Raw genomic sequence first — 14,521 nt, 5'->3', positions numbered from 1 at the left:
AAACGGAAAATTGGGTACATTACATGTCAAACCCTGCTCCTGACTGACTGGAATCTTGACTGAAAGACAGGAACCCCTGACATGGCATCTAAGCCCACTGTGGAGTATCACTCCAGTGATTGAATTTGATGAAGAAACCCTGAGGATGTCTTCCTACATACCTGTTAGAAGATGGATTGCAGATCCTTGCAGTTGCATGGCCCACAGCATAATGTACTGCTTGGACTCCAGGTATTCTCTCTCCTCTCCATAAATGTGGGTCCCACCCCTGGAAATGAGTGCAAAAGACCCTGAGTGACATGTGGGTACAAGGCCTTGACCCAGGGTCAAACCCCTGTGCAAGCCCTCGGAGAATCAGCCTTGCTGAAATCTCTGGGCGATGCACTGGGCGATGCAGACATCACCCAAACGCATCGCCCAGAGTGGAAAAATTGATTATTTTAAGGTTTTGATTTGGGGGGACCACCCATATTGGACATGGGTACCCTCCATAGGTTGAGGGGAGTCTGAGGGACCACCTCATACCCTTGGATCACTGTGGACCCCACCTAAGTGCCCAGAATGGCTGTGAATGCAGTAAAAAATGCATTCTCAAAACAGGCCTTAGCAGCCAAACAGGCCCTAGTCAATGGCTGGGCTATAAATAGGGGTGCCTTGGGTTCATTTAGAGCCCTTAGCACTGTTGAAACCGAGGAGGGAAGGAGAAGAAAGGAGAAGAAAGAAAAGAGAAAGAGAAGAAGAAGAAAAGAGAAGGAGGAGGAAGAGAGAAGCCCTACCTCCAAGGCCTAGATTCGAGCAACCCTAGACCTGTTCAGGTATAGAATCTGAACTCATACCCCTGCTCCCTTGCTGCTACTATTCATCCATGTATTTGTTTGAGTTTTGATGGATTTCTGGCCACTGGCAGCCTAGGACAGCTAGGGGCTGCCATGGACCATCTCAGATCCACCATGCAAACCTAATGCATGGAAGATCTGAGGTTTTTATGATGATTTTGTTGCTATTTTACTAGTCTGGAACTGAAACTTGGGTTGTGCCTAGCTGCACTATCCTATTACACTAAGAACAGGCTGTTTGAGGTCCTGATTGCATGCCCTGGTTGCATGGAACCTAACCCTAGGTAATAGCAGCCTTGGATTGCTGTTTTACATACCAATCCAGCTTTGCATGCAGTCAAAATCCTGATTTGCAAATGAAGATACCCTGGGTTACTATTCACTGGGCTGTCTGGGCAGCTCCTGGTAGCCAAGTGGTGGGCCCAAGTAAAATCCACAAGGACCAGTGCAAAGTATACCCCTGGGGGTCCAAAATGACCTAACATGCATAGGGAGAGGATCCATGCACTGCCCATGGTTCAAAACCTTGGAATCTCAACCTGAGGTCCAAAATGACCTAACATGCATAGGGAGAGGATCCATGTACTGCCCATGGTTCAAAACCTTGGAATCTCAACCTGATTCCGGTTTTGCAATCTCTGGACGATGCAGACATCACCCAGAGACATCGCCCAGTGAATGAAACTTTGCTGGATTGATGAACTGACCTGGGGATCTTCACCCATGAGCCATAAATCAGTGTTGGGAGGTGGTAAATTACCAAAACACCCTCCCCACATCTGTCCACATAAATGAGCACCTTGGGAACCCAAGTGGGCCCTGCAGGACTTGGAAACCCTGCCTATGATGGTCCTGCAGCATTGTCAAGTTGGGGACTGTACTGTGAGACTAAAATGACCTAGAAGCATCTACCACTATAGAAAATGACCAATTTACCCCTAGCCCACCATCTCTGGCTGATGCACCAGGACATAGGCCTAAGGCCCAGTGCAAGGCCCAGAGAATTCCAAGTGATGATCAATTGTACACCGAGTCAACCCAGTGAGCTTAGATCAAACCTTAGGACATCCAAAAATAGTTTGGAAAATTAAATGACAAATTTCTGATTTATATCTACGATTTGATCCCGCGCTTGAGGCCTACAGCCAGACTGCAGCCAGAACTGAAACTGCAACTGAATTCTTAGAACCAGACCTAGGTGAGTGAAATATTATCGTGTATGTACGTGTAACAGTATTATGATGCCGGCAATTAAATTCTTTAATTAAAAATGTTATGTTATTTAATTCAGTTCAATTACTCAAAACTATTACACATCTTATGTCTGTTGATCAACTCTGTGATTATATCTTGATGATTGTGAATACTAGACTAGATGCCGCAGTCGGCTTGGAAATGAGGCCGGTGGTAGCCAGTAGTATGGGATACGGTTGACACCGCCCGACTCATACGATGCCATATAGACATGGGGTTAGAGTTTCACCACCCGTGCTATGAACCCTTGCCAATAGGGGTTAAAGTGTTGGATGACTGTGAGGACTACCGTAAAACCTCAGGCGTTTAAGCCGGGAAGCCTCGGCATAGCTGGGATGCCCCAGGGAAAATATGCCGGGAAGCCTCGGGCTACAAGCTTGGGAAGCACCAATAGGTGAATCATGGCTATATGCCACATATAAAGTTTATCCTCGAATTACATGTCGGGAAGCACCGAAAGGTGAAATATTATTGAGTCGGTTACCTCACAAGTTCAATCTAGAGGGCCGGTTGGGCTGACCTGGGTAGGGAGATGCTGGAGCCGGTTGGTTCTCTCCGACAACTCAATGGGTGTATCGCGGGAAAGGGTAACCAAGCCCACACTAGGGATACATGTATTGGGGATTGTAGTAGCATTGACCTGACTTAGTTGTATTGTTAGGTGGCTAATTAAATAATCTGGACTTGCATATCATGTAGGAACATGTGGATTGTGGTTGCATATGCATGCATGATAATATGTTTTGCTCACGAGCTCAGTGGGGCTCACACTCTGTTATATATATTTTTCTTTTAGATAATTGTGCAGATCGATGCCATAGTGGCATGGAGGCTCGTTACGAGGAGGAGAGCCCTCGTGATTATGATGCTATTGGTATGGACTCCGACGGAGGTCATGCCGATGATGCGTGCATTCTCGGTGGTCATTGATGAAGACCAGTGAGGGGCACACTTGATGCTTTTTGACTTGGGGACTCCTTTTTGCTTTTGACAGGAGTTTATCCCCGTTTCTGCTTCTGGTTTAGTTTTTAGTCTTTACTTTCCTTTTTGGGGTTGAGTTATTTCGCTTTGTATATATATATATATATGTATTTTTCTTTTGTTTATGTATATGCCAGTCTTACTTTCAGTTGTGGGTTGTACTGGGGAATGTTTCAGAACATATGTATATATATATATATATATATATATATATATATATATATATATATATATATCATTCCTGTATCGCAATGCTTTCTCTTTTGTTATTATAATTGTAGATTATCTGCAGCACTCTGATTTTACCTACGGTAATGTTATGAATGTGGTACCATGAATGTATTAACTGCTTCTAGATCCGTGGGGTTTGGCGGATTGTCGTTATGCAATTCGGGTCACCTACCTAATCCTCCCAGGGGTGGTTTGGGGTGTGACATTACAGGTACTATTACGGCTCCGGAGCCTGGTTCACCTACCTATGACCAATGGGAGGCCAACAATTCTACAGTCATGACATGGCTAATCTTCCCTATGACTCCTGAGATTGGACGAAGGTTTATAAGAAAGGAGACTGCCAAGGCCATCTGGGACAGTGTTTCACAGACTTTTGATAGAGTGGGTGACTCTGTCAAGGTCTATCAGCTTCACCAAAAGATTAACTCCATGAGGCAGGGTGATAGGACCATTTTTGAGTACTACAATGCCTTTCTTGGCCTTTTGTAAGAATATAACCACTACAAGGATCTCCACTTGAAGGACCCAGAGGATGAGGCTAAGGTATATCAGACTCTTAAAAAAGAGCATATCTTCACTTTACTTGGTGGCCTGAACCCTAACTATGAGCCCATCGGGCTTTAGATCTTAGGCTGGTCTCCCTTTCCATCTATTACTAAGGTCTGTAGTTACTTATAGAGTGAGGAGACTCTGCGTGTTGCTATAGAGCCAGCTTCAGTATCCTCTCTTGAGAGGCCAGCCCTCAACTCCAGTTCTTCCAGAGACACCCGTGGAGGTGGTAGAGGCCCAGGGCCTAACCGAGAGGTAGCCAATACAGTGGAGACAGTAGGTGCCAGTGGAGTTGGTCGGGACCGATTTAAATGTGAACATTGTGGGAGAAGTGGACACACCAAGGATAGGTGTTGGTCTCTTCATGGTCGTCCTCCTGGCACACGTGGTCGTGGTGGCCGTAGAGGGGGAGCTTGAGCTCACTCTGTGATGACTGAGGCAGATGCTACATAGGCTGAATCCACCTTTATGGATACAGTGGTTCACTGGGTTATCTCATAGCTTAGCACATCTTCTACACCTTCTATAGCCAGCTCCTCATCATCCTCAGCTTTACAGGTCTCTACTTTAGCCTCTACTGCAGCCCAGTCTTGGGTCATTAACTCTGGTGCCACTGACCATATGACTGGTACGTCCCATAATTATTATTCCTATACCATTTGCTCAAGTAAGGATAAGGTTAGGATAGCTGATGGCTCCCTATCCTCCATATCTGGTAAGGGTAGTATTCCTATCACCTCATCTATTTCTCTTACTTCAGTTCTTCATATTCCTAACCTTACAGCTAATCTTTTATCTGTGAGTCACTTGACGAAATCTTTGAATTGTTGCGTCACATTTTTCCCTTCTCACTTTCTTTTTTAGGATTTGGTGACGAAGAGGATTATTGGTAGTGAACGTGAAGAGCAAGACCTTTATCTTTTTTACCCTTTTTTGCCCACAACTCAGTCTTATGTGTGTAGCCATACTGATAGTATTTCTGCGGAGTCTGTTATGTTATGGCATTGTCGTCTAGGCCATCCATCTTTTGTTGTAATAAGGAAACAGTTGCCTCTCTTATTTTCTTCTGTTGCTTCTTCTCATGTTTTTCACTGTAAACCATGTATGTTTGCCAAACATTGTCATTCTTCTTATCCATATCATGGTAATAGAACTGCCGCTCCTTTTCATATTGTGCATACTGATGTTTGGGGACCTTCCCCTACTACCTCTTTATTTGGTTATCGTTACTTTATGTCCTTTATTGACGATTTTTCTCGTGCTACTTGGACTATTCTTATGAAACATAAAAGTGATGTTTGTGATGCATTTAAAACTTTTTATCAGATGATTCTTACTCAGTTTGACACTCGGATCAAAGTTGTTTGATCTGATAAAGGGGGGGGGGGGGGAATACATGTTTGGTGGCCTCCAAACATTCTTTACTGATAATGGCATTCTCTATCAGCTAGCGTGTGGTCACCCATAGTCTCTTGTTTGGTATACATGTCCTCAAGACCTTTTGGTCTGCTGCTCACTGCCTCTTTTCTCATCAATCGCATGCCGACCAAACTTCTTGATTTCAAATCTCCCTTGGACATCTTATCACCCAAGGTTTCTGCTTTCTCTCTTCCTCCTAAAGTCTTTGGTTGCGTTTGTTATGTGCATGTAAATAAATCTGCATGCACTAAACTTGATCCCAAAGCCCTCAAGTGTCTCTTCCTTGGGTACTCTTCTACTACCAAGGGTTACAAGTGCTACCACCCTTCTTCTTGTCGGTGTCTTATCTCCAAGGTTGTCACCTTCCTTGAATCTGTTCCTTTCTTTGGCCCTTCTCAACATCCTCTTCAGGGGGAGAAGTGTGGAAGTGAACAGGCTGCTGATTTCCTTCATTCTCCTCTCCCTATCTCTCCTTTTATGTTTAACATTGGTACACACAAGACTGTGGATGTGGTTAATATTGGTGATCAATTAGGTTTGAATAGATAATTGGTGGTTGAAAGTGGTCCTAGTAAGGAGAAGGATTACCACATTACATATAAAAAGGGTGAAGGCATACATAACCAAGGAAAGCAGAGCTACCAAGAGTTCTCTTTGGATCCAGATCCACATCTTGAGATTCATCACTCTCATCCAGGTGACATCCCTTCTCCTCCATCTTCTTCCTCTTCTCTTACCTACATCCTTAACCTAAAATCCAACTTTAGGGTGAGACATGTACAATTAAGATACAACAAAACCAAGATAAGTTATTCAAGCTATAAATAAGATTAATGATATAAGAAGATATTTTTATTTATATATAAGTAATAAGGGCATTGGGGGGGGGGGAGGTACATGGGCACATACTTGAGAAAATAATCTAATAAGAACATGAAGCCTCCTCACTATTCATGGAGCACTGGGAGCAATTTATTAAGCATATATCACTGTACTATGTAAGAACACTGTTGGAATAAGTAGTTGTAGGGGCAGAACGGTCTTTATGTTATGTTTAGTTGTTTGCCTTTTACTATGTCATTTTTGTAATATGGGCATACTTATCCTTTTCCTCTTTAACCTTATGATAAATATATTGGAGCAGACCTGCGGCAGTTATTCTATTCTGTCTGCAGTTCCTCTCCTCTCTTTTGGGGCTTGTGTTTCTCCCTTTTTCTTCTTCTTTTCCTTCATTCTCTGATCTGGTTCACTAAGTTCTATTTTACTAACATGGTATTAGAGCTTTTTTAATCAAATTAGAGCCCCCCACGATCTTCTTCTGATTTCTCTCTATTGTTTTTAAACTGTGGTGTGCAACCACCTACAACTGCCTTTACTATGGTGTAAATCCGCTCCTATAGAAGAATTAATGGAGTGATTTCTACTAGTATCTACCCAATTTGATGATTGATTAGATTTCTCCTTTATCTACTCTTGAAGGCTGCTCCATTCGATGTCAGGACAAAACTCTGACAATTATCGATTTGTCTCTGGGAAGGCTGTTGTTGAAGTTTTGCGGTTCAAGGCTGCTTCTACATGTTATTTATTGCTTCTGGAAGTTGTTGCAACCTGGTTTGATTGATGGTGCTGCTTATTTGAAGGTCTACTCCTTCCCAGAAACCCTGAGATCGACTCTGTTTTTTTTTCTCTTGGCTATCTTCATTGAGTGTGGTATTGCTGCTGTTCTTTGCTTCCCTTATTGCTGCCGATTAGTTATCTTCTTATTGGTTGTTGCTGCCATCTTCTCTTACTGCTGAATCAACTATTACTGTTTCTTATCCTTATTGGTTCCTAAAGAGTACATATCATGGCTGATTCGAAGACACCCCATGACAATGTTAATGTTCAGATTACCTCCATTAAATTGAAGGGAAATTCCAACTACCTACTGTGGCTCAAGCTGTCCGGGTTTACAAAATAGCTAAGGACAAGCTTAGCTACATTACCTCTCCTCCTACAAAACCTAACTCTAAGGAGTACAACACATGGAATAAGGAGAATGCTATTATTTTAATTTGGTTATGGAACAGCATGGAGTCAGATATCGCTACGAATGTTATGTTTCATACCACGGGAAAGGGAGTTTGGGACGACCTCAAGGGGACATACTCTCAAGAGAAGAGTATGACACGTATCTTCGACCTTTATGAGAAATTGTTTCAATTTCAGTAGGGAGAAGTCTCTCCAAGACTATTATAGTACTTTCAAGGGCATGGTTGAAGTGTTAAATGTCTTCCAGCCTCTTACTACTGACATTGACAAATTGAAGGCCCAAAGGAATGAGTTTTTTGTCTCTAAGTTTTTGGCTGGCTTAACTCCTAGTTTCAAGGCTGTTAAAGGACATCTGTTGGCTGGTGAATTCGTCCCTATTTTGAATGACACCTTTTCTAGGCTGTAGCATATTGTCTCTCTTAGCTCCAAGCCTGAAACAAACCCCAAGGAAAATTCTACTTTCACTACTACTAGAGGTCGTGGTAGAGCCCGTGGTTCAGGGGGAGGACATGGCTTTGATGGCGCAATTCTGGTGGGCAGCATATTGATAAAGCAGCCCGATTATGCTCTTATTGTGGGAAGACTAATCACACTGTTGACACATGCTGGTCCAATCATGGGAAACCCGAATGGGCTCAAAACTTGGCCAATCATGCAGCTTCTGAAGATGGTACTGATTTTGTTACACTTAGTGATACTAAGGCTGATTCTACTTTGGGCGATTCATCTACCAACATCCGTGATGAGATGCAATAACTCATGCGTCACATTAAGAGTCTGGAATCATCCACTTCCACTTATGGGGCATCCACCACTGTTGCCACTCTCACTCATGCAGGTACACCTGCTGCTCTCTTTTCCACTACTTCCACACCCTGGATTATTGATTCGGGGGCTTCCGTTCACATGACTGGTAAGTCATCTGTTTTTAGTACTATTACTCATAGTTCTCACACCCCTCCTGTTGTTGTGGCCAATGGTTCCCCTACTCCTGTTACAGGACATGGTACTATTTCTCTTACTTCTAACCTTTCCCTTTCTTCTGTCTTACATGTTCCCCAATTTCCTTTAAGTCTTCTTTTAGTTAGTCAACTTACTAAAAGTCTGAATTGTTCAGTAACCTTTTTTCCTTCTTACTATGTTTTTTAGGATCTTCACATGAGGAAGATAATTGGTGGAGGGTGTGAGAAAGATGGACTATATTATCTAAATGGTGCTGCCCCGTCTACTTCAGTTGCAGCTACTTCTGTTGGTGGAGAATCTCCATTTCAATGGCATTGTAGGCTAGGCCATTTATCTTTGTCTAGGTTAAAAGTTATTTTTCCTCTGTTTAAGTCGTTAAATAAATTAGAGTGTGAGGGCTGCGAGTTAGGAAAGCATCATCGTGCTACTTTTTCTTCTCGTCCTATGCCCTATAGTGATTATTTATTTTCCTTAGTGCATTCAGATGTGTGGGGTCCTTGTCGTGCAAGCAATAGACATGATTTTCGGTATTTTATCACTTTTATTAATGATTATTCCCGAACTACTTGATTGTACCTCTTAAAGGATAGATCAGAATTTTTATCTGTGTTTCAAAATTTTTACAATGAAATAAAGACTCAGTTTAATGCTTCTGTTAAATTTTTTTGGTCTGATAACGCTTTAGAGTTTGTTCAAACTGAGATCTCATCTTTTTGTGTTACTAACAGAATGATTCATCAAACTAGTTGTTCCTATACCCCTCAACAGAATGCGGTAGTGGAACAAAAGAATAGGCACTTACTTGAAGTTGCCAAGGCTCTCATGTTGCATATACAGGTGGCCAAACATTTTTGGTGTGATGCAGTTCTTACTGCATGGTTTTTGATTAACCGAATGCCATCCTTTGTTCTTGGTGACAAGTCCCCATTTTCTATTTTATTTCCCGCTGTTTCGATTTTTAGTTTACCTCCTCCAGCCTTTGTTGGGGTAAATTCTACACATCACCCATCATGGTTTTGATGATAACAAATAAGTTAGTTGTACTAGCTTGTGTTACATTGTTTAGAAAGACTTCATAAGAGATGAACATCAAGTGAGGGGGAGCATGTAAAGACTTGATGCACCAAGACAAAGAATTCAAAGACTCTTGTGAAGTGAAGAACAATTTTCAAAACTTCTATTCAAGATACAAGACCTTAGAACACTTGTTTAATTAATTTTGTATCAAGATGTATTTAATGTTAAAGTCCATATGTAATGCACACACTCACGCATGCATACATGTAGTGTGACCCTAGGAGGTTGTTTTAGACACTTCCCATATGGACTAAAACCAAAGAAATTAGCCCGGACTAATAAATTGAAGATTCATAACCAAGAGAACAGAGAATGAACACAGGATTTTAATGTGGTTCAGTCATAGAGATGACCTACATCCACAGAAGAAACACTCACACTTGTCTGCCTTTCATTAAGAGAAAACCACCATTAAATAATACAAGTTGTAATCTTGACAGCCCCCAAGAAACGCCATCTACCACTAGATAATAGGAAAGAAATCCCCATAAAAATGCCTTGCCCAAAATACATCCCAATCAACCCATATATACAACCAATCACATATACACAAATACCAAATTAGGATTTGGTCTTATCCATGCTCCAATGTGGAATCCTTATCACCCCCCTCAAATTGGTGCTGGGGGGATCATACAGCAACAATTTGCCTACAAGGAATTCATGACGAGCGTGAGAGAGAGCTTTGGTAAAAATGTCCGCCAATTGTAATGAAGTTGAAATATGCGATAGAGAAATAGTGCCACATTGAATCTCATCCCGAATTGCATGACAAGCAACCTCGATATGCTTTGTAGGTTCATTAAAAATTGGGTTAGTGGCGATTTGGATGGCACTGGTGTTGTCTGCATACAATACAGTAGGTGCGATGGGTGTAAAACCAAGTTTCAGACCACGTAACCACTGGATTTCAGAACAGGCTGATGACATAGCACAGTACTCAGCCTCAGTAGATGATTTGGAGACACGATCGTATTTCTTACAGCACCAAGAAATCAGGGAGGAGCCAAAAAACACACACCAACCTCTTGTGGACCGACGAGTATTGGGACAACCAGCCCAATCAACGTCAGTGTATGCTTGGAGCTCAAGAGAGGAGCGAGCGGGATAAAAAAGTCCACGATCAGCTGTACCAAGAAGATACCGTAGAATTTGAAATACGGCTATCAAATGAGGCTGGCGGGGATCTGTCATAAATTGGCTTACAATATTGACTGCATAAGCAATGTCAGGCTGAGTCATAGTGAGATAAATTAGACTACCCACAAGCCATCTGTATAGAGTTGGGTCAGAAACAGGATCTCCATCATCCTTTCGATATTTAACATTCATCTCAAGAGGGGTGGAGACGGGACGTGCAGAATCCATACGACCAAGAGCAATCAGATCACGAGCGTATTTTTGTTGATTTATGAAAAGCCCATGGGAAGACCTTTGTACTTAAAGACCAAGAAAGTAGGTCATTTCCCCGAAATCCTTCATGTGAAAAGAATTACGAAGAGTCTGTTGGAGGGTGGAAATGCCTGTTATATCATCACCAGATATCAGGATATCATTAACATATACAAGAAGAAGAGTCAGTCCAGTAGGAGAGTGCCGAAGAAAGAGAGAGTGATCATAGTGACTCTGAGAATAACCAGCCTGAAGTAGAGTATGGCGGAACTTCTCAAACCAAGCTCGAGGGGCTTGCTTAAGTCCATAAAGCGAGCGATTTAGACGACAGACAGAGTGGGAGTCACTGTCAACACCTTGGGGAGGGCGCATATACACAGTCTCTTTCAGATCGCCGTGTAAAAAAGCATTTTTGACATCCATTTGAAATATCTTCCATTGGCGAGAAGATGATAACGCCAATAAGGTTCGAACAATAGTCATCTTAGCAACCGGAGCAAACGTCTCATCATAGTCAATACCATATTCCTGATGATTGCCCAATGCAACAAGACGAGCTTTATATTGCTCCAAAGACCCATCAGAATTTAATTTAACAGAGAAGACCCATTTACATCCAATCGATTTGATACCCAGTGGACAAGAGACCAGGGTCCAAGTATTGTTCTCTCTTAAAGCGCGAAGCTCATCATCCATCGATTTCTTCCAACACTCATGTTTAATGGCCTAAGAATAGGAGGTCGGTACCGTGATAGTATCCAAGGCGGCAAAAAGAGAGGTAATAAGGCGACCAGGCTTTTTAATAACCCGAGTTGTCCGCCGCAGAGAGTTTGCGACTGGCGGTGGGGCACCTGAAGGAGAATCGGGAGCAACCAAAACAGCCTCATCAGGAGGTGGCACAGTGGTGGGTTGTGCCGATGAAGCGACCTCATCTGGACGAGGATCCGTTGGAGGTGAGGTTGGAGTGGCTGGGGCAGGGGAAGCATGATCAGTGAGGGGCGGAAGATACAGATCTTGTAACACCATGGTTGGAGAGACATGGGGGCAATAATCTACAAAAAACATTTTGTGTTCCACAAATATGACATTACGAGATACCCTAATCCGATTCACCTTAGGATCAAAGCAGAGAAATCCCTTTTGGGTAGGGGCATAACCCAAAAACGCACAAGCAGAGGACTGAGCAGTGAGTTTTGTACGCTCATGAGGAGGAAGATGAACATAACAAAGGCATCCAAAAGACCTTAGAATATCATACTGTGGAAGTATTTTATACAACCTAAAATAAGGAGTGTCATTGTTTATTGTGGCCGATACATGGCGATTAATAAGGTATACAGCCGTTTGAACCATTTCAGGCCAAAATTCTGGTGGAACAAATGATTCAAGAAGCAAAGTCCGAACGGTTTCAAGAATATGGCGATTTTTCCGTTTGGCAACCCCATTTTGCTGTGGGGCGTGAGGGCAAGATTTCTGATGAATAATTCCTTTGTTACACAACATGGTTTGAAAAGGGCGAGACAAATATTCCCCCCCTGAATCGGAACGGAGAATTTTGAGTTGCACATTAAATTGAGTGTCAATCATAGCAATAAATTGAGAAAAAATTGAAAAAACCTCCGACTTAGCCCGAAGAAAATATACCCAAGTAAATCGTCTGAAATCATCCACAAGTATTAGAAAATATTTTTAGCCATGTCGAGAAATAACTAGAGACATACCCCAAACATCAGAATGTACTAGATCAAAACATGCATTAGACATGGATGTGTGTAACGGAAACGGTAGAGTTTTACCCTTGCCCATCAAACAACTAGAACATGAGAACGATGCATCCTGAGAAGACACAAGAAATTTATTCTGAATAGAACCAGAGTTTAACATAGAAATTAATTTGTGAAAATTTGGATGTCCCAACCGACGGTGCCAGATATGGCACACATTTTCTTTATTTGAAGAAGTGGATTTTGTGACAGCAGAGAGGGCGAAAGGCGCCACAAAATCCAAGGTGAAAAGCCTGCCATGCTTATGCCCCTTCCCGATCAGCTTCCCAGTGCCCTGATCCTGTATGACACAGCCATTGCGAGAAAATAATACATTGCAATTGTTATCCACCAATTGGCCAACAAAGAGCAAATTATCAGATAATGATGGAATGAATAAAACATTATGTAGATCTGTGGAAGGAGGTAGAGTGATATGACCCATCCTGAGACTGGTACAGTGTCCCCATTAGCCATGTGAACATGTTTTGAGACAACAGATTTTTTAAGGTTTGTGAAATGTTGAGGAAACCAAGTCATATGGTGGGAGGCCCCTGAGTCTAAAATCCAAGTATTAGGAGAAGATTGAGGAATACCTGAGAATCCCATGGCAGTAAAGGCTAAAGTAATAGAAGACTGAATCATCTTTTGCATAGCCTCAGGGTTGAGATTGTGATCAACAGAACCAGGAGATACTGAAGAGCTGTCATTGGTGGATGGTGGAGGACCACTGGTGGTTGCCTGATAAGCTTTGACATGTCCACGAGGAGGACGAATGCGACATTCAGAAATATTATGACCAGGTTTCTTACAATATCTGCACATTTTCTTGCATTTATTAGCATAATGGCCAAATTCCTTACAAGAAAAACATTGTACCTTGCTCATATCTTGAGTCTGAGAAGGCTGCGTATCACGAGTAGCAAGGAACGCCACTTCAGAGGGAAGAGTATCACTGCGGTGTGGATCAAGGAGAGAATGAGAGCGAAGACGCTGTTCTTCTCGAAGAAGCTCTTGAAGACACATATCAAGAGATGGAGATGGAACCCGGTTGAGGAGACTGGCACAAATAGACTCAAACTCAGGGCGAAGCTTCATGAGAAATTGATTCCGTTGGGAAATGCCATGAATAGTCTGAATATTTGAGAGAGTAGTTGAAGAAACACCGTGATAGACAATGGATGTATACTCCATCCACATGCACAGAAAATCAGAATAGTATTCCTGAATATTTTTACCCCCCTGAGCAAAAATAGCGAGTTCTTGTTCCAGATGAAAACGCCGTGCATCATTGGACTGTTTATAGACCTGTTCCAAATAATCCCACATTTCCTTCGGAGTAGCATAAGGGCGTAGGTTGATAGCAATCGCAGGATCAACAGACTGGATTAGCCATGAAATAATTTTTGCACTGTTATTCGTCCATTCATTGTATTTCTTGGCGTCGGTTTGCTCAGGTGCAAAATCGGTTCCATCGACGATGGGCCATAAACCATGCCCTTAGATATAATTCCTGAGTTGAAATTCCCACAAGAAATAGTTGGAACCATTAAATCGAACTTGCATATGGATAGCGTCTTTGTGCTCAATCAGGAAAAAAAAATACAACAACAATCGGCAAGACAGATCAAGAGTGATCAGCAGCAAAAAATAGCCAAGAAAGCAAGCAAGATCAAGAAGAAAAAATCTCAGATTGGAGAGTAGGCTTTGATACCATGATAAATTGAAGATTCATAACCAAGAGAACAGAGAATGAACACAGGATTTTAATGTGGTTCAGTCATAGAGATGACCTACATCCACAGAAGAAACACTCACACTTGTCTGCCTTTCATTAAGAGAAAACCACCATTAAATAATACAAGCTGCAATCGTGACAGCCCCCAAGAAACGCCATCTACCACCAGATAATAGGAAAGAAATCCCCATAAAAATGCTTTGCCCAAAATACATCCCAATCAACCCATATATACAACCAATCACATATACACAAATACCAAATTAGGATTTGGTCTTATCCAT

Source organism: Telopea speciosissima, chromosome 6 (assembly GCF_018873765.1).
Source record: "Telopea speciosissima isolate NSW1024214 ecotype Mountain lineage chromosome 6, Tspe_v1, whole genome shotgun sequence".
Taxonomy (NCBI): domain Eukaryota; kingdom Viridiplantae; phylum Streptophyta; class Magnoliopsida; order Proteales; family Proteaceae; genus Telopea; species Telopea speciosissima.
The sequence above is the reverse complement of the archived record's forward strand: the minus strand, read 5'-3'. Positions refer to the sequence as shown.